Source organism: Pundamilia nyererei, unplaced genomic scaffold (assembly GCF_000239375.1).
Source record: "Pundamilia nyererei isolate P.nyererei 1_Seehausen unplaced genomic scaffold, PunNye1.0 scaffold00010, whole genome shotgun sequence".
Lineage (NCBI taxonomy): Eukaryota > Metazoa > Chordata > Actinopteri > Cichliformes > Cichlidae > Pundamilia > Pundamilia nyererei.
The window spans coordinates 418282-432687 of NW_005187411.1; the positions used below are offsets into that span (position 1 = coordinate 418282).

General features: G+C 41.4%; 1 long non-coding RNA gene across 1 annotated transcript in view; it reads left to right on the forward strand.

Moving 5' to 3' along the window:
- Positions 1 to 7355: 7355 nt before the first annotated feature.
- LOC102195270 (uncharacterized) overlaps positions 7356 to 14406 on the forward strand; it is a 10764-nt gene continuing 3713 nt past the window's right edge. The window contains exons 1-2 of the long non-coding RNA XR_311469.1: positions 7356 to 7762; positions 8460 to 8513. This is a non-coding gene — a long non-coding RNA (uncharacterized LOC102195270). The remainder of the gene's footprint in view (positions 7763 to 8459; positions 8514 to 14406) is intronic.

Sequence of the window (14406 nt, forward strand, 5' to 3'; positions counted from 1 at the left end):
ATTTTGATGGTACTTCTCTGTGTTCATAATTGCATACATTTTGACAAAATCCCCAATACTACTGGCTGAAATATAGCCCCAAACAAGACCCTCCTCCTCACGTGTTGACAATAAACCTCAAATTTGGATTAGTCGTTCTAGAAGACCTGTTGACCTTTTTCATACCTCAGCCTTTTCTCTGAATTTCCCCTTGTAAAGATTTTCTCCTTGGCAGCCACACTTCCACTGAGACCATTTCTGATTAGTGAACAGTAGACGCATCAACTTAAAGGATCAGGATGCATCTCTTGGGTCCTGTTTCAGGTCTTTGCTGGATATCTTAAGGATATGACTATTAGATACTGTTCCTCTGCTCCACTTCTGTCCTCTACTTGTCCAATTTCCTAAGAATTTTTAAGAACACACTGCACTGCTGAGATATGCCAAGTTCACCTTGCTGGTACAAAAATACTCTTTTATTCCTGTCAAACTATGTTATCTTTGGCATTTTTCATAAAGTTAGATAAAAAGGCTAATTATGAAATAACTGATGTGTTTTTACAAGAGGTTGCTAGTAAAGTGCTTAAAGATAGAGTTTATAACTAGTTCTGTGCTAAGTTGTCTGTTATGTTTCGTCACGACACTGCTTCATCCATGAGTTAGGTGCCGTTATAAGTTTGATTGATTCGTAGGGCAAACAAAAGAAAAAGTTTTTATTTTAATAATGATGGAAGTACAGTCCCGATCAAAAGTTTAAGACCACTTGAAAAATGGCAAAAAAAATTATTTTGAATGGTTAGATCTTAACAAGGTTCCAAGTAGAGCTTCAATGTGCAACAAGAAGAAATGGCAGAGCGACAAAACATTCTTTTGAGCATGCAATTTATTGAAAACAACACTTAAACTGAAACATGATGTTTTAGAGCTGATCAAAAGTTTGAGACCACATGCCTTTAAAAGGCCAAATCTGCAAAAATGTGGATTCGTTGTCATTTTCTGTCAGGTAGTCACACTGTCACAACGTTCTAATGAAAAAGGCAAAAAACTTTCCCTTTTTGAACGTGGTCGGGTTGTTGAACTGCATAAACCGGGGCTCTCGCAGCGCGCCATCGCAGCTGAGGTGGGATGCACTAAGACAGTCATTTGGAATTTCTTAAATGATCCTGAGAGTCATGGAACGAAAAAGTCAAGTGGAAGACCCAAAAAAATTTCACCAGCACTGAGCTGGAGGATCCAATTGGTTGTCCGTCAAGACACTGGACGATCCTCGACCCAAATCAAGGCTGTTACTGGTGCCGACTGCAGCCCCGTAACCATCAGACAGCAACTGAGACTGAAGTTGGGCTTCAAAAACCAAAAATGTCTTCAAAGGCCTCGTCCCCTTGAACGCCACAGAACTGACCATTTGGACTTTGCAAGAGAGCACCAAACATGGGACATTGAAGGGTGGAAGAAAGTTTTATTCTCTGATAAGAACAATTTAACCTTGATGGTCCTAATGGTTTCCAAGGTTACTGGCATGACAAGCCACCTGAGATGTTTTCTACGTGCCACAGTGGTCTGGGGTGCTTTTTTCCTTCAGTTGAACAATGGAGCTTCAGGAGGTGCAGGGGTGTCAAACAGCCACTGGCTATGTCCAGAGTCAGCGGCCAGAAGTTGCAACCCAGAAGTTGCAGAGAGCATCCCTCATGGCCCCCAGATTTGACCCATTTAGTCAATTTTTCACAGATTTGGATTATAATGCATGTTGATACAAAATATAATCAACAAATCATAGATTATAATAGGGTGAGATAATAAAAACAACTGCTTCTTGGTAATACCACAAAATAAGGGGGGGGGGGGATGAAGCCTGGTTAAAATTTAATCAATGCTACCTGTGGGAAGGATCGTGTTTCTACACTCCTTTTAATGGTACAATGTGGAATTAATTTGATCGTTCTGGATGTATGGCAGCAAATATGTTCTACTCTACAGCACCGCAGAGCATTGCTGGTGGTGACAAACAGATCTAATTAGCTTTGACTATATTGGTCTAAGCATTGCCTCAGTGGTAGATCAGCTGCATAAATCTCCTCTGTGGAGAATACAGGATATTAAGAACTGGCTACTTGTCCTACATAACACTAAATTCAAGATACTGCAGCTTTGAAGAGGAAAGGGAGGGAGGGGGTGGGGGAGGGCATTTTGAATTTGAACTAATAAGAACAACCGCTAGCTTCAGGAAAGCTTCAGTCCTCTCTGTACTGCTGCTACAGGCCTGCCTCTCCCAAACTGTGTGTACTACACCCAAAAACATCTTTAAGGTTGAAGGAGTTGAAAATCTAGTTTCACACTCTACTTACTCACCCTCCAGGATTTCACATAAAGGTTTATTGATGCCTCAATCTGGTGAGCTCAGAGGCCACTGAAGGCACTTGAGTTTATTTAGGTGTAAAAAAAAAAAAAACACTTGTGAAGGCTATTTGGCCTTTGGAAGAGTGGTGCATGTAAGCACTCATTTAAAGTGGGTGCAAGGGAACCAGACTTTCAGCTTAACGTATTCGCTGAGGTTGTCTCAGAGTCTGGTCCCTTTCATGCAATGTTCCTGTTTTGTTATCCTGCTAGTAATGTACTGTATATAAGAGCAGGTCTATTAAAAGTTAATCAGCTTGTGCTTTTACTCGGATAATTTAAACTGTAGCTATATTCTCCTCTTTGACATAAATGGGTTGTGGGACATCATTTTCTTTACTTGGCAAGTTTTCAGGCTTTGTCTGAAGTTTGAAGTGGTGTGTTTTTGATATGTTTTTATTTTAGACAAGGTTCATTGTAATTTCTTGGTTATATATTGTGTTTTCTGTGTCTACAGATATGTTAGTGAGTCTGGTTTGGATAGAGAGCACACTCCGGTTAGACAAATGACATTAAAGTCTCATGATTTCTTATTTGACTGTTCAGACTGAGGAGAGGAAAGAAAGTATCTCTTTTGGGACCACATATAGAAGTGGCCCACTTCAGGACTAAGAAAAGACCAGATTCCATGTGATGTGTTTTGTTCACAGTTGTCATGAAAAACAACTACAACAACAAAAAAACACATCTTACCCTGCAGTGTAGCCTCTGAGACAAACAGCGCTTTGACTTAATATAGACGCTACAAAGCCAGTCTGCTCACAGGAGCAGTGCTAACGTTCTGAGGATAATTTTTACCATGTGCACAGCTTAATTTGCTCTACCAGCATGCAAAAATGACCTAATTAGAAATCAAATCAAAATTCAATTGAGGCTTACAGGAAAGTGTTTTTGGGGGTCTGGAGAAGTTTCTCGGATGAGAGGTGAAACGTCTTCAAGCAACTTAAAGAAGGCCAGACACTTAAAGTGTTTTTTTTTTTTTTTGGTTTTTTTGTAAATATTAAACTGATTAGCCAAAATAATCTCATTTTGAACATTCTGTACTTTATAACAAACTAATAGTTCAATCAAATCAATCAATCAAACAAACCTTTATTTGTCACATGCAAGTTTGCACCTGCAGTGAAACACATACATATGGTTGCTGTCATATAATCACTGGGCACTTCATTGAGCACACCTTGCTAGTACTGGGTTGGTCCCTCTTTTGCCTTTAGAGCTTTCTTAATTCTTTTAAGGTGCTGGAAACATTCCTCACAGCTTTTGGTCCATATTGACATGGCAGCATCACATAGATTTGTTAGCTGCACATCCAGCATGCGAATCTCCCGTTCCACTACTTCCCAAATGTGCTCTATTGTATTTTGTTGAGATCTGGTGACTCTGGAGGCTATTTGGTTACACGGTTTCATGTGTAGGAAATCAGATTTGAGCTCTGTGACATGGTGTGTTAAAGAGCTGGGAGCAGCCAACAGGAGATGGGTGTACTGCGGTCAGCCGCAATACTCAGGTACGCTGTGGGACTTAAACGATGTTCAGCTGGTACTAAGGGACCCAAAATATGCCAAAGAAATATCTCACACACCATTACACCACCGCTAGCATTGTTTACACCACCAGTGTTTACACACCTGCCATCTAAATGTGTCACAATGACGCAACCTTCAGACAGATCAGACAAGCCAATGTTTTCCAGGCTTCTAGAGTCCAGTTTTGTTAAAGCCATTGAAACTGTAGCCTCAGTTTCCTGTAGCAGCACCCAGAGTTGTCCTCCGTTGCTGTAGCTCATCTGCTCTAAGATTAGACTTTTTGTGCATTCATAGACACTCTTCTGGATACCTTGGTTGTTATAAATGATTATTTAAGCTACTGTTGCCTCCATTTCGGCTCAAAGCAGGCTGGCCATTCCTCTCTGACCCCTGACATAAACTGTTTTTTGTTTTTGTTTTTTAAACCCTAGACAGAGTTGTTTGGAATTTTTCCAAACAACCCTGACAGTTTCTGAAATATTCCGACCAGCCTGTCTTACACTAACAACCAAGTCCCTTAAATCCCCTTTCTTCCCCATTCTGGTGTCTTAATTTTACACTCAAAGGAGTCACCCTATGCTTCTGCACCGGCTTCACTTTTCAGGCCAGGAAAATGTATAAAGTACTGCAAATTTAGACCAAAGTCTAGAGTCTCAGTGATACAAAGTAGGCAAACAAATGACAGCCATTCAATACTGCTCGCCTGGGTAAAAATGTATTTGTCTTTATCTTTAAATGCTACACAAATAAAGGATGACATTTCTAACAACTTGTTTCTAGACCAACCATGAAGCTGGGGTAAAATTTGCAGCTGAAACAAGGCATATATGCAGCATCCAATCTGCTCATTCACTGCTAGTGTCTTTTGCTTTTGAGGAACTGGATAAGTAGCCTTTCCTTGGTGTCTAACCATGGAGACCAGCAGCTTCCCAGTGCTTCTTTGGTTAAGAAAGTTCTAATTCAGCCTTTGGGCTATGTAACTGTGTCACAAGTTGTACTACCAGCAAATAAACTCAGCCGGCACTGTCAACAGTAGCTGGTGGTCCTGCTGAGAAAGGCTTTGTGACTTTGTCCCAGAGAGTTGTGCTCATGCTGTGCTCTCCTGTCAGAAGCCATTCTGTCTCATCCGCTCTCTGTCTCCATCTCCTAGCCTGGGTACATACGCAAAGAGGAAGTGTATCACAAATGCATGCAGACAAGCTTGCCCATGAATCGGAGACGATTAGATTAGATTTGTTTAACGTGCGCACACGCACACACTCTCTTTCGATTTCACCCTGTGTAAACTTTCCACTGCTACACTCTGTGTCATTCCTGTTGTCATTCTAATTTCATAGGAGGACTCCTGCCAAGGCAGTAATGAACTCAAGTCATGAGGCAGAGGCCACGGCGAGCGGTTGTGAGCCGCGTGTGTGTAGCAGAGAGAAAATGGTGTTAAAGAGGGGGGCTGGCCAGGTTTATGCGCATGGCTTGTGGGCTTTGTGTTTATGTGTGTTTCTGTTTCCCGTGTATAACGCTGGGCTTGTTTTGAGTTAATCAGTGCAGTGGGGTGTATCATCTAAGCTGCTGTAATGTGTCGACTCCTTTATTCAATTTGAGCAGTAATCTCAGCGCTCCCCACTGGCCTGCCTTCATCAGCCGCGTGCTACAAAGCTAGCTTAACTTAGCCAGGGAGACACAGAGAAGCAGAGAAATGCTGAAGAGCCATTTTCTGGATCAAGATTATACTTAGAAGAGTTTAGCCAGACTAAATCTCCTCATTATACTGCACACACAATTATTAGGCAAATTGTACTCCTCGGGATTAAATGTATTGTTGAATAAATGCAATGAGCTCGCTGTATCCAAAACTGAATATACACATGCGTAAGTATTAGGTGTTCAGTTATCAATATTAAAGCATCTGTGGAGTCGCTTTTTTCTCTCCATCTGTTTGTGATCAGATTTCACTGAAGCAGCAACCACAACCTTCCAAAGGCTGTTTATAAAACCTTTGACCAAAAATCTATCGTGAGGTATTCCTTGGTCAATAATGATGCCTCAACTTGTAAACATTCTCTCTCTTTTATGTACAATCCTGTTGAATATTTGCAGCAAAACATGGACTATCCACCGAGCATGCCTAAATAATTCAGCTATTTCAAGGGCATTGCATCTATATGAAAGACTTATTTTTATTTATTTTTTTATTTTTTTACATTTTCTGACTTTTCAGTGTGAATTAAATCTATTTTTCATATGGAAACATGCCAAAGCTCTTTAGTAGCTATACAAACCTTAATAGGATTTCAAAAATAACATAAAGAAAATACAGATTTTAATAAAATTAGATTAGGGGCGACAAATTATGCAGTGCTGGTGGAACAAGGCTAACATCATGGTTGTAAAAAGGTCACCCAGAGAGCTTGACTCTCTATGAAACACTGATGAGAAGAGTGTTCACTGCTTTGTTAAACACCGTGTGAGCCAATAGTTTAGAATAACATATTTGTGGATCTAACCTCCTATCGTACGTCTTTTAAAAGATTTTTTAAATCTCTCTGCGCAGGTGGTAAGACTAGAATACTCAAGGCAGAACACTTTCCAAATATTTATGCACACAGTGTATGCTATGTGGATATTACTGTCAAGATGGACCTTGTTTGCTCAAGTCATTTGAGAGAGTTGTCTGCAGCTGCTTGAGGGACTTAAAAGGATGACGATGAGATTTATGGAACAGTCCTTTAGCTGCGTATCACCCTGCCCTCTGTTTTGCTTATAGTCGACTTCAGCACCAAGGACAGCACAAATAGTGGCTCGAGTTTTTTTTAGTAGCTGTTTTGTGTAGCCTGTAACCTACTTGTTGCATTTTGTAGTCCTTAACCAGAGAGGAAAGTAAAAGTGGAGCACTGAAGCAAGGTCACCGCTCACCCTTGAGTATGACCTCTATATTTGCTATATAGTTGCTGCACATTAATCAGATCCAGGGGCAGCTTCAATTCAGAAGAGATTTTTTTACAGTCTTAATGTGTGTGTGTGTGTGTGTGTGTGTGTGTGTGTGTGTGTGTGTGTGTGTGTGTGTGTCACTCAGCCTTTTAACCTCTTCTTTCCCCACAACTTTTCTTTTTTTACTGGGGAGATTTTCCTGTCAAAAAATCTCCAATCCTGTGTAGACATGATATGGCGGGTTGGTTTTCTGGATTCTTTCAAGCTTATGACTTACTGAGACAAGTGGCATGACATGTTTTGGATGTCCTTTGGATTCCGCAGAGTCCGTGTGTACCTCTCCCACTGCAGCCGAGTATATCATGCACCCGTTTTACGCTTTCATGTCATACTGGTGACGACCCTCTGCCCCCCACCACTACCATCACCACCCCTTCCACCGTCCTGTAAAATGATATCACACGGTACAGCTGACACAGTCTCACTCTTCCCACTGTTCTTTCTACCCCGCCCCACCGGGCACGGCGGTAGCAGGTGCCGAAACGCCCCCAGAGAACCTCGCTGAAAACGCGGCCATGCCGAGCGGTGACACTCTGCAGCCGGACTACCGCCTGGTCTCATCCGTCTTTAGCGCTTCACAGAGCGGTCGGATGCCATGAGATTTCCCACAGGCCCTCACTGGCTCCATGCTGTGAGTAAAACCGTGGTCAAGAGGGGATAACCAACGGCGGATAATGACGTGATGATTCCGGTTGTAGAGCCAGCACAGGGGGGCTCCGGGCACCTTTAATGACCGGTGCTGGAGAGGAAATCACTGGACTTTATTGTCTGTGGAGCCGCGTAACACCGGACCGACAGCGGTGCAAATAAGAAGAAGGGAAGAAAAGAAAAGAAACGTCTCTCTAACAGGTTGCTGAGACATTCAGTCCGAAAAGGTAGGGCATGACTGGATTTACAGTCATCCGCGCGCCACTTAACAGCTGTGCGCATTAATTTATCTGCTTAATTGAGTAAAATGAGGCTAATCAGTGATGTAACAGCTGTTAAATTGACCTCCAGCCGCCAATTCGGTTAAAGCATTAGATGTGTTTATATCGTAAAAGTAAGGATTTTCAATTTTATTTCGCCCCCCAAAAAAGAAAAAGAAAAATCGCCTCTACTGTAGTAGTAGTTTAGACGTTACTTGAAATGATGTGGACAGTAAGGTGAGTAAAATCGATTTTTATTTTTAGAGGGTTTAACATCTATCTCACAGCTCTTTCTAGTAATTTTGCGCACAGTTGTCTGATTGCATTGGACTAGGATGAAAAAGATGTCAGAGGTTATTGTGGCGTGAATGACCAGAAAATGTGCTTTAATTTGCACGATTATGACAACTTCCATATGTCTTATGAGGTAATATGAGCACTGACAGGGGGCAAAATGTGTCAGTGATTGTGTGAGCGATTAATGAGGTGAAAATTGATGGATGAGTGGATTTTTGATGGGAATGCAGACAGATCCATCCCCACTTTGAGACAAACTCGTTCATTTACTGTAGCCGCAGTGCTGACCACATCACTGCTGGGGCCCTGAGGCATCTCTTGAAATCATTGTTATAACTGATGTCAGGTCTTTTTTGGGGTTTTCCAGGGGGGATTTGCAGCACAGCAGAGAATGCTCTCCCCCAGATGCTGACTTCTAAAGGTAAGGGTGCTTTTGGTACAGCTATGTCTCTGGCACTGTTTGTTACAGTAAACCTTTGGCCACAAGTTCGTGCAGTGCCTCTGATCTCTATTCTGAACCTCTGGGCAAACTGTGCAAAGGAAAGTTGTGTTTCTGCTCTTGCTGTGGATCTTCAATTCTGATCTCAAGAGTGTACTTGGATTTCTGTATAACCCCCCTCCCTCCTTTTTTTGGCATACTCTGAAAGAAATTCATCCCCAGAACCCCTGAGATGCATTCAGTCATAAGTAATGCAAAAAATAATTGACAATGAGGTAATTAGGACATGCGGTAACCGCATCAAACGCAACAGGAGACCTGATTAAGTTCATGTGCCGTCAGTCATAAGGAAAAAAGTGTATTTCTGAGACTCATTTTCTGAGTATTTCATAATGAAATCTAGCACACACACACACACACACACACACACACACACACACACACACACACACACACCACCTTCCTCCCTCTGGCTGCCTTTGTTCCCTTCTGCACCCTTCTGATAGTGGGTGTTTCTGTCTTAGATGTGGATGTGTTCCTCTCCTCACACGCTGAGATGAGTGCTTTCAGAGGCAGACAAGGCAGAAAAGTCCCCGATTTTACTACCTGGCTAAATTGTCCTGTGATGGAAAAATATTGTTAAAGGAATGATACCTGAATAATTGAAGCCCCGGGGCTTTAAAATTGCAAGGACCTGCTGTGATTTGCGGCGCAAAGTTGAAGGCCACCTCAACGAAATATTCATATCATTATTTAAGAGTGGGTATATCATTCAGCCACTCAGGCACTGCCACCTTCTCCTGCTTCCCTACTCTCCCGTTTGATCCCTCCCTTTCCTTCTCTCTTTCTTCCTTTCTCCATTTGTAAACTCATCTCTTTATTTATAAAAAATTAACCACATGCTAACCCTTATCCATATCTTCTAGCTCTTATTAAATAAGAACTTAAAAGGCATATATTGAAAATCTTGCATACCGCCTTTCTGACATAGTAGTAGTAGTAGTAGTAGCTTTAGTAGTTTTTCAATGATATGTATATAAGTTTTGAGCAGTTAGACATCCATTCATCCATCTTCTGATGCTGGATGCATCTCTGGCTCATCTGGAAGGACATCAGGGCGTTCCCAATCCAGTCGAGAGATATAATCTCTACATCATGTCCTGGGTTTGCCCCTGGGCTTCCTTCCAGTAAGACATGCCCGAAGCACCTCACTTGGGAGGGACCAAAGAAATGTCCTGGACAGATGCCCAAACCACCACATCTGGCTCCTTTTGATATTGAATAGTTGCAGCTCTTTGCTTTCAGGCTCAGGTCTTTGTTCACCACAAGAGAGTGACATAGTATTCATTCTTTCATGAAAAAGACCCCCTGATACTTAAACTCATCTAATTTGGGCAGTGCTACCCATGAACTAGCCTAACATTCAAGTCTGTCCTTTCAATGATACATAATTTATATTAATCTTTCACTAATCCACTCAAACAAGCAACCATAAATGGATAGGAGAAATCGACAGAAGTGGACAGATCACGATAGCTGTGTAGTAACATTTCTAGGGAAGTGCACTTCAAGTTTTAGCATACGTTTTCAGAGGTGTGGTTATGACACTTATACAGTATAGATTTAACACAAAGTCCCTGTTAAGCAGTCCTGGTAATACTGGTATGCAGGTTTTGTTATCTTCAAAATTACTAAGCCACATGCTTTACTCTCTCTCCTGTAGGTTGCCTTTTGTGCTCACGCCCACTCTGCCCCTCCCTGCACCTCGTTCTTCCTCTTAAAAGGGAGTTTTTCCTTCCCACTGTGGCCTACTGCTTGGCTACAGGGGGTTGTGTGATTGTTGGGCTTTCTATCTAATATTGCAGGGTCTTTACCTTACCACATAAAGCAATTGAAATAATGTATACAGTAAGGTGCTGTTGTGATTTGGAACTATATAAATAGACTGAATTGAACTGAACGAATTAAATTTCCTCCCCATTTCCAGCCTTTGCTGCAAACCTAAGCTAATTTTCCTTTTAGCTTCAGATTGACTGAACAGATACGGGATCACTTTTCATCTAATGATCTGCTGTCATCCACTGCTTTACTGTATAGCAGAGTTTTCTAATTAAAGTTTCCTGTCATAGCTTCTCTAATTTCCACAGTTCACTCAGGCATCACATGGGAGAAGAACCTCCCAGCTTCACAACACTAATCATCACCACATCGTCCCACATGAAAGTTCTGAGGGAAGCGGTGTTTTTTACCTCTTCAGCATTCGATCAGGGGTGTTTTTGGTTGTGGGTGCATGCGTGTTCATTTGCATGCAGCTGTATGCGAGGATCGTTTCATTTCCCGCAGAGAAAACGAATTAAAATATGACACCTCTCTCTTCTGCCTCTCATCTCGTGCTTTTCACTGTGTTAAGAGATGGCAAAACTGCTAAATATAGTTCTGCAAGTGGAGTGTGAAACCTCTTCACCTCTCTCAGCGTTTCTAACATTGCGGAGGTCGAAATGAGAGGATTTTGTGGTAGCTTGAACAAAGGTTTAATCATCTTTCTAATGAACTCTTCATGTGCATGTTGTATGTGAACGAAAAAGGGAGGGAGAGGAGAAAAAAGCAGAACAAGAAGAAGAAGAGTCACTTTTCTTATCTGTGATACAGCAAGGCTAATGTGATTTTTAAGTAATACTAATTATAAAGTATATCCTAGAGACGAATATAACATCAGGGTAAACATGGTGTAATGCAGTATAACAGATTTAGTTTTTCTTAGCATGTGTATTTATGTTAAGATGATTTATTGTCTTTGCATGCAAGAATTCCCGTTTTTGTGGTCTTTAATGGCTTTTCACAAGTAGAGAAGAAGAGGAGGCCAGTCAGAGACTATAGCAACTCAATGCCTTGTATTTTCTATGAGGAAGGTTCCCAACCTGCGATTGTTGACTTTATCTGCTGTATCATTAACCCAGACTCCAAAATTCAGACAGTTGAGTCAACTTGCTGGCTGTTTCCATACAGATGCGTTCGCTCGAAATATAAGAATAACTTCCCAAAGGATCAATAAAGTTGTGGTATTGTGGTTGAATTTTTCTTTCGGAGTCTTTTTCTTTCAAACTCAACTATATGGTAAAGATTTTTTTTTATTTATGCACACAGATTTTGAGACTCGGATGTTCAATAAAGTCATCTCTCTATGTTCTTTCTGATTAATCAATTAATCAAATCGCCTACAAAAATGTCAGAGAATTCCCAGAAGATGGCAGAAATTTTAGAAAAGCACCAAGGACAAATTCTTGATGCCTAAGATCATTCATAATAAATGAAATCTAACAGTGTGTCCAATATAAAGCAAAAAGCATGACCTGATTTAAATTTTGTCCCATCGAGGTTTCTCCTTGTGCACCTCTGAACCCTTCCAGCACTGCTGCTATGTTTAGATCATTAATTGGAAGTCCTGTTTTTACCTGTTGTGTGTGCCTATTTGCGGAAGCACTATGAACCTCAAATCAAGCACAAACTTCTCTTTAAAACTCAGCCAACCTGTGAGCCAAGAATCCTCACTGCTGATGAGAAGCAGGTGGTCGCCACAGTGAATTCTCTGCCTGTCCCTAGCATCCCCCACTGTCACACCAACCTACTCCGTGTCCTCCTTCACTTCTACACTTTGTGTCAGTCCCACCATCTCCAAACCATACCTCATAGCATGTCTCCGTACTGTTTTGTAAACCTTCCCTTTCACTCTTGCTGCTATCCCTCTGTCACAAATCATCCCTGACACTCATCTCCACACACTCCACCGTGCTTGCACTCTTTTCCCCTCTCCATTACACTTTTCCCTGGATGGCGGACCCCCAGATATTTAAGCTCATCAACCTTCTCTACATCTACTGCTTGAAGATTCAGTCTTACACCTGTCTCCCTCTCAATCAGACATAATCTTTCATGCTTCTTCCGACTTTCAGTCCTCTTCTCTCCAGTGCATATCGTCACCTCCCCAGGTTTTCCTCCACCTGCTCTCTTCTCTCGGTACAAATTAATTGACAGTGAAAATAATAATGAGCTGAAGCCAAAATTGAATTTTTGCCCAACCCTGCTAGATGCTCAGTGTTTTGAGTCAAGAGTGACAATGTTGCTGACTGCTTAAGAGCCTCCCTGTCTCTCATTTGCACATATACTTTACATCATTTCTTGGCAACTCTCAAAATCCCTGCAAATCTCAGGGATTTACATTTCCTTCAGCGCTGCTTTTTGTACAGTGAGGAAGTGGATCCTTTCTTTCTGTGATTGAAGCTGACTTGACAGATACACTCTGTATAACTAGAGTGTGCAGGTCACCTGGGACTGGTACACATAATGACTTTATGTAGCTTCTGTGTTGTGGAAATCAGATGCCTGTTGGCTCCTCTGAGACAGCTTCATCCCCCTTCTTCAGTGTCACTTGTCCAAGTCAGCCACTGACAGGATTGTGGCAGATCCTTCTTTCAGACCACAGTTAAATCTAAGGGTTTTATGTGGTATTATGAGTGTGTGTGTGTATGTGCTTCCCAGCTAAATCAGACAGCTCTGAACCCACTGGGAGTCGTACATGAATTGTGTTGGATAAGATGACAGCATTAAAGTTGAGTCTTCCAACCTCTGTCACTTGGCATGTTTGTCTCTCCAGTCTACTGGAAACTCTCTAATCTGAGGCTTTACCTCAGCGCTCCCTCTCTAGCATAATTTGGTCGCGTGTTAGTCAAAGTGACTTATTTTTCTTTCTAGAAAGATTCCATTGCTGCGCCTTTGTTGATATATTTCAGAGAAGGTTATGAATTTTGCATGCATGTGCCACAGTAGTTGCACACAGGTCTTAAATTTAAGTCGATAGCCTGAGCCCGGAATGATGTATGGCATGTTGGAAAAAGTAGGATATTCTTCAAAGAGTAAATGAGAGACAAAGAGAATGAAGAAAAGATAAGATGCACAAAGAGGAGTAAGGAGACATGAGATTGTGAGCTAGACGGGGAGGGGATGGAGAAATGGGGAGCAAAAGAGACTTCACATCGCTTTTAACGACATTATCGCGGTCCATGGTGTATATAATTTAGTACGATGACGCAATGGAAGATACTGCAGAAGGGCGCTCTCTGAGAGGGAGGCTCACATACTCATTTCAGGCCGCACATATACTGAAAGAGATCTAGTGCTTTATGTGATTGTACCATCTATTTAAAATAGAGATTCAAGTTTATTCATTGTTCAGGGTCATTAACCTCATTAATGATACATCGGACAAACAAAGGGACAGAGCAGCAAAACCGCTCGCTGGCAGTTGACCAAGCCACCCAATTATGAACTATTCTTTTTATTTAACCTTCCTGCTGAGATTTACCAGATGTCAAAATATCAAATCCCAGAACAGTTAAATCTATTAATTAGTCAATGAAATGTAAATTAACTGCAAATTACTGCTTTAGAAAGCTCACAGCTTTCACAAACGTGCATTAATATAAAGGGAAGTTGGGTTTTTTTGTTTGTTTGAATCCATTTAATTGGCATAATTAAATGCTGTTACTCCAGTGAGAAATATCTGGATGTTTTAGTTAATCAAGTTGAACGGTAGATAAATAGAGTCTTCTGGTGTTGTAATTACTATAATGGCAGTGCCTAAAAGGAATATTTCTGCCCGAACGCAGCCATGCAAATTTGTCTAAATTAATGTCGAAATCATGAAATTTAAAAGCTGATATAAGAGGTCACTCTCTGAGCGGATTAATTTGGGTATTCTGCGCCGTGGTTGTTTGTTTATTTAGTATTTTGATGTCACTGCCAGTAAAATGAAATTAAGACATCAACACACACACACACACACACACACACACACACACACACACACACACACACACAC